Below are 16,117 nucleotides of genomic sequence, written 5' to 3' on the forward strand. Positions count from 1 at the left end.
AGCACTCACTAAGTGTCACCTGTTGTCTGGAGAACATAACCAGAATCTAACAGCCATTACAGGCCAAGTCATATTCTCCATTCTCAGACTAGGCAGACAAATACACTGAGATACGCAAGTACTGAGGAACAGTTCCACAGGTGCTAGTGACCTGTGAGTGCTGATAATTTGGAGACAGCAGTTTTGCCATGTATGTTAAAGTCACTTCAGAGTGTCTACATAAGCTCATTAAAAAAAAAATTGTTATAAATTTACTGAGAACTGTTGAGAAACCCTAAAGAAATAAATTAATCACTGTAAAAATCAGGGTGTAAAAAACAAAAGTTGACAAATATTACTTTTTGATAGACAAAAAGCAGTTAGACAAGTAAGAATACCCAAGGGTCTTGTTTTTAATATCTAATACCTAATTTTCCACTGTTTATTTCCTCATATTGACAGAGAAAAAAATGTTAAAAGAAAAAAAATGAGAATGGTGACATTAACCAGAGTGAAGTACTTTTTTTGTTCTTGTCATTTTCTATCTTTGATTGGAAATTAAGAACAGAAAATTCCATTACAAAAATTAAAAGTAAGTTATTTGGTGCCTTTTCGACAACAAGATGAACACCACACTTAAAGTAATGTTATTTTTCCTAAATATACATACGTACCAAGTGGTATAACAGATGGGCCTCAAAGAAGGTCATCATCAGTTATTGCACATCTTTCAGACCAATAGTGAGGAAGGATACTGAGGTCTATGCTAGCAATGGAATATGTGGAGTCATTGGTGTATCGACTATTCAGTAGTGTAAAAGTCTATGGCACTGTCTAATGCCATGCAATGCTGTCTTAATGTGGTACCTGGAAAGTGGTACACTTCACATTACTGACAAAAATATCCCTTATGTGTTCACCTTCCATGTAGGTGTGATACGTGTCCTTGCTGCAGTGATGATGCAAAAGAGCTCTAAGAATTCAGATACAGTGTATCTCGTGCTCTCTAACAAGAGAAACAACAGCTTCAGAACCCAAACAGCACAGAGGAGTGTTAAATATTTTGTCTGGTCTTATTATAGAAGGTAAAAGCATAGCATATGTATTATAGTTTAATGTAGAAACTACCATTTGACACCTACTTTTTTATTTGGCAATGACATAATTCCAATGATTTATGATATTTTATCTGTTAATTATAGGTTGCTAAACAGAATTTCACAGTTCAACTATGCCATGTGAAATAAGACCACTGCAATAATTCATAGTGGGAGGTGGTTTTTTTGATTTTGTTTTTTTTATTGGTTGGTATGTTTGGTTTTGTTTGGGTTTTTTTGTTTTGTTTGCTCATTTGTTTGTTTGGTTGGCTGGCTTTATGGTTGTCAGTGTCAAAGTTACTACTAGAAGAAGAATGCGGGTCATACAAGTGAATCTCAAAAGACCTAGGAAACAGATTACAGGACAGGTGTCCTGGTTCTGGCTCTTCTTGTGACCTATTGATGAACCTTCTGTGTCTTTCAGTTTATATAGCTAGTAAATGAAACAGTGGTGCTGAACTTTTTGTAAAAGATGTAAACAGTTCTTGATGAAGGAAAGATACCTAAATGCTAGGTACTATCATTGTTATCTGAGCATGTAAATTTTACTTCATATCCTTTGCATCCATGTAATTGTAACTCTAGACCAAATACTATAATTTTAGTTGTGGAAGATTTGTTATGAGCGTGTGTATTCTGAAGGTTTACACTCCTTCACAGCCCACTCTCCTTCACAGCCCACTCTCTTTCTTCTCTTGTCCTATACTGTACATAAGCACCAAAGAACCAGGTACCAGTTTGACCTTATGGCATAAGGCAGCACAGCCTTCACAAGTTTCATTGAACTTGTCTTATCTAAGAGCCAAAATTATGTTGCTCAAGATTACAAGAAGGCATTTCACTGCATACATCTAAGTAGGAAGACAGACCAGATCTGTTCCCTGAAATGAAAGGGAAAAACACAGAACTGAGAATTCAATTTGCTTCCATTTGTTCAAGGTAAAAAGCAACAATAAATACAAAAGATAATACTTATACAAGAAACTGTACTTTCTGAAACAATTCTACCATCCATCTACTCTCTCTCATGAGATGATGGACAAAATCTAGGCAATTCATAGTGGAATCAGTTACTTGAGACTTTCCTTCCATCCTCTTTTTCACTCTTCACAAACCTTATTTGATGAGTATGCGCAGACTGTTTGTTATTCTAATTTATAGATTAATAAGAGCTGAATATAATGCATAATCCAATGTGATGAGGAAACTTCTCTTCCTCTTCATTAATCCCACAATTTTATTGCATCAGAAAATAGACAGTAGAATCTTTCATACTTTTATTTCTAGGAAGCATTTACCATGCTTTTGGATACTGTTAAGCAAGGCAAACTGAAACTGTCAAGGGACTTTTTCAGAGATGTGAACATAATCCTCAGAAATCTCATTCTGATGACCACTTTTGGAAAAAGGATCCAGCTCAAAGTTACTAAGAATGAATATTACATAGCAATGGCATCCTGTAACATTGTGTTAAAATAAAACATAAGAAATTCACTACTACAGTTCACATTGAGATGAATTGTAGAAGCAATTTTCTTAGGGACCAAGGACCAGCATTTCCACTACTTCAAATACAGCAATTGACACTGATATGTGTGCTGTCTGCTGAAACTTTTCACTTGCATGAAGTAAATAAGTTGAAGGCAAAATAATTTTGTCCTGTTCAACCTTAATGTTTAAAGAACTGAAGAAGAAAGCACAAAGGTGTATAAAGCAAGTTCAAGGTGTTGCCTATGAGAATATTTACCTAATCAGCTTAAATAACACTATATTCATAGTGTACAGCATCTGTGGCAATAGCAGATATTACTCTATGTTTTCCCTGTTCATCTTTATCACTATCTGGCATGTTTCAGTTTTATTAATTATGAAGTGAGGAGCAGTTTATTTTAAGATTAGCAATCATTTCACTCTTGACTACCTCAGCTACTTTTTAACATTGATTTGATATCTTTGTGGCAATCTGTGGTGCTCTAAATGCTGCATTCTGATGGGTCCTTTCAGATGTAATGCTTTAGCTAGGTTAGAGGACATATTGCACATCTTATTTTGATGACAGAGCATAATCAGCACCACAGCAATGTTTTTTTAGTCTACAAATGCAATTTTCCAAGCTTCTTTTATGCACCACTTTAGAGTAGCTATATAATTAGCACTAATTTTTATATAATAAAATTTACACTCAAGATCACCACTAGGTTTCAAGTCTGTCCACTGCGTAAAAACAATCAAAATTTAGGCCAGGAAGTTCAGATATGTATCAGGGAGTTCAGTTGCATCTAGGAGTTATTCCACTCTATTTCACATACATGCAATAACCAAAGACATTACAGAGATTGTGCTTATGTTTCAGTTCCATTTGCCCATGCTACAAGTTTGCTGGAGAAAGGCTATGTAAGAAGAGAACAATCATTTATTTTATGTTAGTGATTTCACATATTTGCTAATGTTGCTGTCTAGCCAAATGCAAGGCAACAATGAATTCTGGTGGATCCCAGGAAGTTACTGGCTGGAAGACATTGTCTCAGGAGTCGTTGTAAACCATTAGAAGTAGAAGGTCAAAGGCAAAATAATATGGTGATATTGGTGTAACTGGGAAACAGATTCAAACAACGTAAAGAAATTAGCAGCTGAGCTAGACAAATGTCCCAGGATGACATTAAGATGCTTGTATCCCCAGTCCTGTATTCTGTTTAATGCTGGATGTTACATTCTGTGCCTTCAAGACTTGGTCTGACAATGAAGGCAGAGAGAAGAAGAAGCATGAAGTTGGTTATCAGCTGCACTTTCCCCCACAGTCTGCTGCAACACAGAACTCCACTGTTGTCGTCTGGGCACGGACGGAAAAGAACACAGCGCTCTTTTTGCTTTTTAGTTAGTTTAGCTAGCTGAGGCAGTCCAAGTTTTCCCTGGACTGTTTTTTCTTTCCCTTTTCTTGGAACCGTTCAAACCTGCTCTGGAGTGGGATCCAGGGAAACACCGAGAGCTTGCGATTTGTAGCCTGCCGGGGCGTACTCTGGGCAGAGCCGGAGGGAATCGTTACCGCTCTCATAACGGAGCGCCGTTATTGCTCTGATAACAGAGCGACCACTCCCAGGAGAGACTTTCTGAGTTTGTCAACTCTTCAGAGCGGTGAATGAGTTTTGTCATCATGTATTGTTCATTTCTTGTGCTGGGGAGTGCTTTGCCTGTTAAATAAACAGGTTTTCTTCCACTTCGCTCTGAGGAAATTTTTCCGAGCAGGTTGGGGGGAGGGGCCGTGTGGATTGGCTTTTGGCGGGGGGGGGGGAGGGGGAAGGGGGAGGTGGGGGAGGGGAAGGGGGGGAGGGCGGCGGGGAGGGGCCCTTTGGGAGGTTTTCTCCCAAATTGAAATAAAGAGGAGGGGTTGGGCTATTTTGATTTTTTTGTTTATTTGTGTTTGTTGTTTGTTTGGGGCTGTTTGTGGTTGGTTTTCTGTTTGTTTGGTTTGGTTTCTTGACATTTTTTGGTTTGGTTGGTCGGGTTTTTGGGTTTTTTTTTTGTTTTGTTTTGGTTTTTTGGGGGGTTTTTTTGTTTTGTTTGGTTTTGGTTTTGTTTGTTTTGTTTCTTTCTTTCTTTTTCTTGTTCCTTCCTTTCCCATTTAGTGCCCTGGTAATACATTGTTCACACAAATCATGATTACGAATGAGTTTGTCCATTGTCTTCAGCTGTTCAATAAAGGGCACACAAGAACACACTTGAATCTAAAGTACACTGATGTGTGGCTTCTACTACACTAAGTATTTGTTTTGATTCATTGACCTCACACAAGTTATATGCTGTTTCCACTCTCCTCTGAGAAATGGACTATATCAAGGATCTAGTTATAGCTTTCTGATTCTGGCTCAAATCATGCACATATACTAGCAACATTTAAAAGACCACAGGTGGTATTTCAAACTCTGCCAACTTGGAGCAGCTCCCTGAGAATACTTTCTCAGTTTGTAAAAGCCCAAGAGCAGCACATGCTGCCCAAGTTTTGCAGCTCTAGCCAGAACTGAAAATGAGAATGGCACAGCATCCGACTACATCAATTCTGTAAATGTTGAGAATTTCTCTACTTTGGTAAAATACAGTAAGTAATTTTGCTTCTTTTTCCTCAGTTATGCAACACAGTAACAGGAGGACAAGGATCAGGGACAGTCCCATGTTTTTTTCTGTCTTCTAATTAGTTGTCCCACACCATACAGACAGCGAACTGCTTGTTTGTAAGACAAAAAGTAACTGCCAAAAGTAATTTTGAACAGTTGAAAAATATTTTGAAAACAGTTGAATATTTTCAGAGCAGATACCCCTGTAGCTTTTAAGATATATGATTACATACACTTTTTTCTATACAATAATGGTTTTGTACTACAAGAAGAGTAACTGATTGTTGTAACTGATTTAATTGGTAAGAATTCTTTGCTGTAAGATTTATTAAGTATATTAGACTTTTAAAAAGTGTTTGCATCATTTCATATCAAAGAAAGCATAACATATTTCTAACTTCAGTGTCCTAAAGCTATATCTTTATAAAAAAATATCTTTATTAAAAAAATTAGAATGATGTTTCAGATCATCAAAGGTAGCATTAAAAGTATTAGAAATTTCAAGACAGTAGTATGCAGTCTTCCCCTCACCTGATCTGCCAGGTGATTTTCCAAAGTATCACCGAAAAAAAACCATGCTTGCTCTTTTGAATCTTCCAGGCGGATTAAGTTTTTGGAAATTCTCCTTGGAGTGATCTCTTCCCCCCTCCTCCCATTTTATGAGGGAAATTTTTATCTGCTTTGTCTGTCTGTCTGTCTTTATTCATCTGTAGAATCTATGCACAGAAATAACTATTTATTCTCAAGTTTTAGCTGGGCCTGCGCAGGACAAGTGTGGAGTCTGGGTAAAAATGACCATCACCATATTATCACACTTGAACTTCACTCTGAAAAGATGGCAAAAGCCTTTAATTATTAGCTTCTTGCTGTTAAATCTGTTGCTAATATTTTGCTGGCATGAATTTAATTTTATACTGCATCTAAGAAATAGGTAAAATTCTGAAATACTTTTCTTTGTGCTCTGATACTATACCTCAACTGCGCAGAAAACAGATAAATCTACCTCAAAGAAAATTCAACAACCTCTGAAGTAATTTTATGTCCAAGCAACAAATTTGGCTGAGACTGATTGAAAATTTTCTGTCTTTCATGTTTTTTCAGTATGGTAAAAATGGGAGAGTGAAGTGAGCTGTTGGTCACAGTGGTCTTTTTCTAGTGGACAACTAGCCAGTGGCACTGAAGTGCTTTCCTCGCCCAGAAAGAAATCCTTTTAATTTGACACATTGACCAGAGGAAAGGTATTTGGAAAAGTCAGTAACAAGCACATTATAAAGCAAAAGAATTCTAAGTCAGACTACCTATTTTATAGTTCTTTCATCTGTTTCTAATACACTGAAAAAGAGTACGTCTTTCTTCCAAAATTTTGTTTTTTCACTATAAAATATGAAGAGAAATTAGGGCTTATTTCTGTAACCATCCAGAATGAGTCACATTTTTATAATGGAATCAATAGTTGCAAAAAAGTGTGTAAATACCTGAGCAGTAAAATAGGACCCTTTTCCAGTGTACCTTTTGTTGTCTTTCAGTCTGGGGAGTAGCCACATTTTTTGAAAATTTTTCTGTATGTTCACTGTGATGACAGCTAGAGGCTTCAGCTCATGATTTGCATAAAATAATGGGATTTTATATCTAGTTTCCAAATATCAGAGGTAAAATTTGTATGATTGACTATATCTATTCACTTCCTGGTTGAGTCATGATAGAAATGCATATATGCAGAAAATCATCAGTACAGTTTTGTAGTCTTGAAAAGATATTCAATCATCCAAGATACTACCATAAAAAAAGAAAAAAAAAGGCAAATGTAATCAGCCTTACATTGACAGCAACTTCAGTAGTTAAGTATACAGGGATATCACTGAAAATCAGTTCTTCCAGGACATGTGATCTACCTATTGCCTGGGTCAACCTTCCCAAGAAAAATGTAGAGCCTTACTCAAAGCAAATATTGCTCCATTCTAAAGTTAAGAAAGGATGGCTTCAATTTATGATTACAAAAAAAGGGAATAGATACATGGAATTTTCTAGCTTAATGATTTGGTTGCCTTAGACTGTCATGAAACCAAATTATAAGATTTGTGCTAAAATTATTTTTTTTACGTAAAGAAAATAGTAGTTAATGGCAATGTATTATTTAGAGTTTTAGTAATCCTTTGCAAATGAACTGTTACTGATGGTAGGAGACATGAGGTGATGTATAAAGCATTGGTATATGGATAAATTGCTAGCAACTCACAAACTAGCAATAACTGATTAGTTTTCACCCACAGAAAAAGTTAATTGCAGTCTGGTCCAGGGTACCTAAATAGGCATAATTATAAGGTTTATTAATGTTAAGCTAGTTCCCCAAAACAGAGATATCAACTGTGAAAATTTGTAGACGACTATGGTCAATACTGTTAAGCAAAACTCCTTCACAGACCAAAGATGTCTGAATCTCTTCTGGTTTCAAAGCTCAGGTATACAGTATTGAGAATATTATGCAAAGACTTTTTTAGGTCACAGGAGGCCATTGTGAAATGGCCTAATGAAATCAGTGGGAGTTTTGGCACTGGAATTAAGAGGTACATGATTTTAACTTTCTTCTTTTTATCCCTTCTGTTCTGAAGGTTGGTCACATTAGAGGCACATCCACTATGTAGATTTTGCTGACACAGTTCATACGTACAAAACACAGATCTCTCCTTTTTTATATAGTTTTGGAATTTGAGGAGTTTAAGCCTAAGGAGTGAAAAGATTGAATTTCATTCATGAAGTTATGTTTGGCTGTCATCAAACAGATCCCTTCATTTCCTATTACTTCTTACATTTTATATGTACTAGATAGGTTTGTGTTGTGCTCTGAAAGCTGACTTAGTAAAACAGAAAGTAAGACTATTCTCTATAGAAAATATGGGAACAAGCATCCATGACAAGTTGCTGGATTTTTTTTTTTTGGATGATTATATTGGATATGTATTCAGTCAAATGAGCTATACAAAAGCAAATCTGCATACCAGTTTCAGTCTCTACAAACTGTGAAATAGGCTTCTTTTTTCCACTACACAGTAGATAAGCAAAGAGCTCTACTGCAAGAGTGAACCAATATCTGTTGTATCATAACATTCTAGGACAGTGAAAAATTATGAACTGAGGAAATACAAAATAAGAACAGTACCAGAAAATAGAGTTGAATTTCTGAACTTGTAGCACAAAATAACATGCAACATCACAGATAGTTTGTCTTAAGGTCTTGCTGTGGGAGAGAAAGGGAGAAGAGTAAAAGTAAAGTAAAGAGTAAGCTTTTTTTTCATAGTGACAGTCTGTTTCTGATTAATAGACCTGCAATAACATACACTTTTCATTTGGCTGAATAAAATCCTTTAAGTGTTATTATTCCTGAAAATGTCTTCAATGCATAAAAGGAATTCAAATTCAAATAAGTACTAATTAGGGTTTCTCAGGTCCTGATTGTCCAGAGATAAATCAACAGAATTCAACTGTTTTTTGAACAAGGAGCAGTTGAGTAGCAAAGGTGTAAGGCAGGGTCTCAGACTGGCAGGTATACTGAGACATTTATTCAGACAAATGAGCTTGTTTTATACACTTCTTCAAAACACAGATCCTTATATGGTATCTTTCACTAAGTGACCAATCACACATTGCCATGTCAGCAACACACTTTCTTAATGTCCTTATATTCGGTGATCACACACTGTTCAGGTGTCTGGCAGCTTCCAGCAGGCTCCTCTCTGTGCAGGGCATCTCCCACATCACATCTCCTCCCCACAAGTTCCGGAGGAGAAAAGATTTTCTGTGCTGGCATGGCATTCTGCAGGTGCATCCCACAGCCTGTAAGGCAATTCTATCTTATCTCTCTCCACAGAGATGCTCACATTACATCACTGTATCAGTATTGTGCTGCAACAAGTACAAAAGTATTTTGTGGCCAAATACAAGGCTTATGAGTGACAAAGTGTTCACAGGCCACAAAAACTCTAGATCCTCACAGTAGAAACTAATCCTGCCCAACTAATCCTGCCCCCTTACTTCTTGTGTGTGCGTTGAACCTGGTTGAATGCAAGGTGGTCAATCTGGTTGATAGCAAGTTGTGCTATTATCCTCAACTGGACCTATGATGAAAATATGATGATCTCATGGATAGAGATAAGGACAGGGAAAAGTCACTCAACAACCAACTACCACTGCAGACAAAGCAGACTCAGTTCAGGGAAATGAATATCACTTATTGCCAATCAAATACCAGAGCAGGATAACAAATAAAAATACATCTTAGAACACCTTTTCCCCACCACTCCCTTCTTCCTATACTGAACTTTACATCCAGTTTTCTATATCCCCTCCCCACTAAGTGGTGCAGGCGGTACAGGAAATGGTGGCTGAGGTCAGTTCACCCCATATTGTCTCTGCTGCTCCTTCCTTCTCATGTTCTCTGCCTGCTTGAGCACAGGGTCCCACCTAGATAGGACAGTCTCGCATCTACTTTTTCAAAAATTGCTCCAGCTGCAGTTTCTTCCACAAGGTGCCAGGAAAGGATAGATCCTACATAAGACCCCCCTGTGGGTCGCAAGTCCTGCCAGAAAACTTCTTCCAGTGTGGGTTTCTCTCTCCACGAGGTTACAAGCCAGCAGCCTATGCCAGTGGGCTGAAGGATTATCCTTTGGTCATCCACTGTTTCCAGCGTGGGTATCTGCTTGTTATGAACCAGTTTAAACCCAAAAGAGCAAAGAAAACTAAGTCCATGTGGAGAAAATGGAAAGAACTTTGAAGGTTCAAGATATTCCCAAAAAATGAGGTTAAAAATTAAATCTTAATGCCACAAAATTCATCTTTTTTTCTTTAATAGTAAGACAGGCAAAGAGAAAAGTAGAGAAAAGTTAGAAAAAGCTAAGGTTACTTTAAAAAGCATAGGATAGATCACCACACTGTGCTACCTTTGTTGCTGCTAAGACAGTGTGGGGGTTGGAGAAGTTTTTACCCATTTTTTTCCCCCTGTTGTTTAAAGCATCTTATCTGCCTTCTCTGATCTCTGGGGCAGTTTTGCTGGGATGTGGCGGCCATCACACCAAGATGCAGGTGTGATGCCTGGTTGCTGTGGCTGAACCTCGGTCGACTTGCAGTTCTTTCACCATGGAGCAGCGGGTGGGGGTTCCATAACTCACTTGTGACTTTGGCCCAGGGGTGCAGGACTGGGGGGTTCTCTCCAAGTGGGTGGTGTTGGCTGGAAGCCTCGGGGTAGCTCACAGCAGGGAATGGTGGGGGTGGGAGTGAGGGGGGGGGGTGGATTCTGCTCCTTTCTTTCCCCTACACATTTTGCACCTGTTTTGCCTTCCTTGCTGTGGGCCTCAAGGCAGGCTAGCAGAGCCCATCTCACATGTAGTTTCCAGGTGTTCAAGAGTGATTAGGATAAGTTGATATAATGACAAAGCACTTTTTGAAGCCCTTCTCTTAATAGCAGTGTCTTAACTGCTTCACTATGGAACTCCATGGGGTACAGGGGCACAGCCACCTCACCATGGTACTCACCACAGGCTGCAGGAGAATCTTTGCAGTGGCACATGGAAAACCTCCTCCCTCTCCTTACTGGCTGACCTGGATGTCTCCAGAGTTGTTCCTCTCACATTCTCACTCCTCCCATTTTCACTTGCCTCTCCCAGGTGCTATTTCAGAGGTGCTATCAATGTAACTAGTTGGCTCAGCTTCAGCCAGTGGCATGTCCATCCTGGAGATAGTTGGAGCTGGGTCTATTGAACATGGAGGAAACTTCTGGCATCTTCTCATAGAAGATACCCCTGCAGTCCCCTCTTGCAGTACCAAAACCATGTCATGTAAACCCGATGTCCTTGACAAATGCACTCTCTTCTGGGTTATACCCATCCAGAATGTTTCTACAAAGGCCATTCTGCAAGACTTTCACCTAGGTAATGACACATTTCTACATCAGTCTTCTACTGTTCCATTTTCTCTGTCCCTTCAAGTGGATGTTTATTGTCTTCTATGTCTTCCCCTCTATATTTTCATGTTATCTAGGCCAATAGGCTCTTGTCCTTACTACAGTCAAAGCCATGTACACAATTGCAAATACAGCAGCATTACAAGTGTAAATCTGAAAAGCAATAATTCCAATGAGATACATTTTTCTAGAAGTTTAAAAAGTCAAAAGGTGATAGCTATGTTGCCATGGAAATAAAAATTCAAAATTATCAAATGCATAAATCAATACTGTTGTAGGACTGCACATTTCCTCTCCTGTCAGAAGTTGGGATTATTTTAAAAGACATTGTCCTAGATTGCAAGGCAATATGTATTCTATTTGCCATCTGTTGGAGGTGTGGCAGTTATCTTCTGTTAATTGGGCAATTTTCTTTAACTCTTCCACAAATCAATCCTCCCTCAGGGGAGATACCTTCTGTTAATGGTCCATTGAGTCTCACTGCATGACTGATAAAATTACATCATCCCCTTGGGAGATGCTCCACCCAGGGGGAGGAGCCAAGCATTCCTAACTGGATATAATCTAATATTTCAGGACACCAGGACAGCATTTTCCACTGAATTCCCAGAAAAGCAGCTGCCTTTTCCATGGGATTCCCAGAGGAAGACCAGGCCCATCTATACCACCACTAGATCTTCCAAGGAAGACTACGCCCTTCTACAGGATCACTGCTTCAATAGAACCACATCTGTCATTCCAGGAGGACTGCAGCCACCATTTCAATCAGACTGCTGCCAACACCCTGACCAACAGAGTGTCAGATTGCATTCTGACTCTGTCAGTGTTGTTTTGTATTACTGCATTATTTATTTTATTTTTATTTTCTTCCCTAATAAAGAGCTGTTATCTGCTCTCCATATCTTTGCCTGAGAGCCCCCCTAAATTTCAAAATTATAATGATTCGGAAGGAGGGGGTTTACATTTTCCATTTCCAGGGAGGCTCCTGCCTTCCTTAGCAGACACCTGTCTTTTCATACTAAGACAGACATACAGCAGTCATATACAAATTACTAGAGGCCATTAGTAATTAAATTATTGATGATAATTACTATTCTTACTAAGCATAATTTTAGATAATTAAAAATAAGGAGGGATAGAAAAGCATGCTGGAAGACGACACCTTGTTCTATACTTGTTCTGAGGACAGAAACTGCAAACATACCTTTGTCCGCATATCCAGTTGGGTAGAGAAACACCTGTTCCACTGTGTGTCAATGTGATGTAGGACCTTCTTCCCTCCGTGTTGCATGCTTCCAGCTTGCATGCTTCAGTGTTAAAACAAAGTCCCAACTTTGTGCTGAAAATGGTCAGCCAACAAAGATAAAATTCTAGTTATAGATTATCCATGTTGTCTTAAAAAGTCACTCATTTTTACACCCAAAGAACTCAACTACATTCTTGGTGACACAAAGTTGTGTTGTCTATGATGAAGGGAATCAAAACACTCAAGCATTATAGAAGGGGAGGAGGTAAGACTGCATGAGCCCAAACAAAGGTATCCCAGGTGATGGAGTTGATAGTCTGCGAAGAGTTCCATGTGAATAAAGGGCATAAGCTACAAGCTAAACCGGCTCCTCTCCATACAAGTAAAAGTCAGAGTCATGGAAGATTTGAGCAGCCATTTGAGCATGACTTCTTTTCAATTTCTGTCTTTGTCAGACATGTGTCAGATAACTTCCTGAACTGCCTTCCAAATTATGTTTGTATATGTGTAGCCTGTGACCTGTGGACAGAAGAGCAAATAAGTTACTGTTATGAGAATTTGCTTCTCAGTCATTTGCAATATTCCACAGCAGCCAAGAGAGTCATTCTTGCCACCATCAGGCTGTGGTGAATCACAGAGTGGGAGAGAGACACAAGCTGTGGAAATCCACCTGCGAGCTGGGACATCTATGGATCCATTACATGAAATTGTAGGAAGTGTTAACAGCAGACATTGTAATGACTGCAACACAGTACAGACTAGTCATTAATGAGCTGAAAGGCTTTTGTCCTTTCCACTCTTTGATCACATGCCAAGTGCTAGGTCAAAAACACTGAGGTATTGTGCATCTTGCAGAGTGGAACTGTGATATTTTTGTATTACTTTTCAAAATGGGTCTACTTTTTAAGTCAAAAGAAAACACTGGTAAACATTCAATTGCTAAATTGCATGATACACTGTTATATTTTTGTTTCTTTTGAGAGACAAAAATTAGTTCACCTGACCATGGGATAACCTGTTTTTCTTCCTTTCACCCTGCATTAAAATCACAATCATCCACTTAGAATATCACTTATCTGCTATGGACATAAATAAAAAAAATGTTGAGTATTTACAAACAAGTAAACATTCAGGAAAAAACCAAGCCGGAAGTTAATACAATTACATCATTCTTATCCTTATTTATGTGGTTTTAATAACACATCCTTTCTCCTGTGACATAAGTGAATTTTAAATGCTTATTTGTTTATATGATTCTAATATCATCAATCTGCCCACATTTTTCATTTTTTAATGTAAATGCATTTTAATGTTTTAAGAAAACAGGACTGGAGTGAATAACTCTAGAAAAGACCATAAGGTTACTTATTTTTATTAATTTCTCAAACCTTTTTAAGCCTCACCTAGGTTACTATTACCCAAGGGTAAAAGTAGGACAAAATATAAGTTGTTTCTATTTATAAATATATATAGGCTTTCTTCCCAAAGCTTAAAACACATTATTCTAGAAGCATACTATGGCATTTAAATTAGCCTCACTGGTCTAAATTTTTAATTGTGTGTACATCTTACAATCTTTTATCTTGGAAGAAAGATTTAGGGGGAAATAATAATGAGGAATTGGGAGAAAACAGAGCAAAATAAAGTGGGAAAAGATAAGAAAGAAAAAAGCAATATTTTAGCACACAGATTATGATGCACTGTAGACAGATGAGAGAACACATATAAAGCCATATAACAGATAGGTTATTTATAAGGAATTTTAAAAATAGTGATCTTGGACATAGAGTATGTTTTCTTTATCTTTGTGTCAGTTTGGTGCCTGGTTATTGTATGTGCTGTAAAACATTCACAAGGTAATCTGCAATTAGCAGACATGTCTTTTTGACTGTAAGGATGACAAGGAAGGAAAAACAAATAGGACAGCCATCAGAAAAAGACTGCAAGTAGAGCCACATTTTTTTATAAGTCAAAATAATAAATATTGATAGTTTCTTCTGATGTTTGGGATGTTTAATTTGTTTCTAAGCAAAAAGGACATGCTATGATATGTTTCAATTTAGCAAAACAAAGCAATCTGAAAGACTCAAATCACCCAAAAATGATCCACTTGTTTGACTTTATGTATTTCCTTTTCAAACAGTCTTTGTTTTTCTGAGTTCTGGACTGGTGCAGGTATAATTTGTGCTGCCCTTGATTCTGAATTTGCTGCTGTTGAAATTGGTATTACTTGTGGTCAGTCCACTTTTTCTAGACAGCCAAGAAATGTGATCAGGGTTACACAGTGGAGATTGAATTGCCAACATTTTGAAATGCAGTGTCCTAAGCATGCCACAATGTTCTTCAGAAAACCCACAAAATTACTTCTATGTTAATGTTTCATTTACAGGCCAGGATATATCAGAACAAAGGAAAACCACACACTTCATGGATATGATTGCATTAATCTTCCATGTATATCAGAAATACAGGCTTAATATAATCAACAAGAAAACTAGCAATAGAAGTAAAACAACAACAACGATAACAACAACAACAACAATAACAATAACAAAACAAACAAAAACCCCAGAAAAGAAAACCAAAGAAAAAACACCTATGAAGACCAAAAAATTTTTTTCAAGTTTCTAAAATTAAATCATACTCAAGACTTTTTTTATTTTCTATTCCTCACAATTCTAAATTCTTTCATTGCACCTGGATTTTGATCACATTGATTTCAAATCACCTTGGTTTTAGTAAAATCACCTAGATTTTACTCCCTCAGAATATATTTCCTACATATAATGTAATGGTATCTTTTCTCAATACAGTAACAATGAAGCAAGTAAAACATTTTTTATTATTCACTGAAACTTAAATAAAAACAAAATAATTTATTCCCTTAAAAATACTTTTTCTGAGGAAAAATTAAAGGCCTCATGAATCAGTTTGGAAGAATTCTGGTTACAAATGAGGGAAATATGACTGTAGCAAAGCTTATTCAAATATTTTCAAAAATCACAACATTTTTTGCTCACTTAACTTGTTAGAACTTTATTATTTTCTGTATTTAGACTATTCGAAAAAATACTGTTCAGCAAAACACAAGTAGATTCTCATTTAATTGGTCAATCTGTATTAAGAACTATTAATTTTGTCCACCAAGCATCTGTACCTAAATGGTGACATGCTTTAGTGTAAAAATTATTTTTTATAAACCCTTGAGCCTAGAGAATTTATAATGGGGAAGTATTTGAAATATTTGGGCCATTAAAGGAAGGGGAACAACTTGTAGTTAATTGTGCTGAAAAGTTAGCTTTCCATTTGTATGAAAATACTTTCTATTTATGTGTTTGAATACTACACTGCCAAATCTAAGTGATAAACAGAGTAAGTGATAAACTGATTATCCTCAGAAATTCCCAGCTGATCGGTCACCAGTTCCCAGTCAACAATCTCTGAGAAAAGTATTGAGTATTAAAACCAAACGTTTCCTTAAGAAAATAAAATTAAGAGAGTTTAAATTAATAAATTACTCATCTTAAAAGAATATGTTCTACCTGCAGATAGTAACACTTATTAAAAAGGTGTCTTTTGCAAAGTATGGTGCAAAAATAGGACAACAGATCCTCTCAGGTATGTAAAAATGTTGAAGATGAACACAAATTAAGATTTTTCTCCCTTTGGATTCAGTAAGTGTTGGATTCCATAGCTTTGAATATTAATTACATCTAAGCATCGAATTCCCACA

The 16,117-nt window shown here is 37.2% G+C and overlaps 1 long non-coding RNA gene across 1 annotated transcript; it reads left to right on the top strand.

Annotated features, from left to right (window-relative positions):
• The first annotated feature begins 5,061 nt into the window (after window positions 1–5,061).
• On the top strand, window positions 5,062–12,037 carry LOC136569425 (uncharacterized). Its single transcript, XR_010785345.1, has 2 exons — window positions 5,062–5,169; window positions 11,715–12,037. It is a non-coding gene; the product is annotated as an uncharacterized lncRNA (long non-coding RNA).
• Window positions 12,038–16,117: the final 4,080 nt, after the last annotated feature.

Source organism: Molothrus aeneus, chromosome Z (assembly GCF_037042795.1).
Source record: "Molothrus aeneus isolate 106 chromosome Z, BPBGC_Maene_1.0, whole genome shotgun sequence".
Taxonomy (NCBI): domain Eukaryota; kingdom Metazoa; phylum Chordata; class Aves; order Passeriformes; family Icteridae; genus Molothrus; species Molothrus aeneus.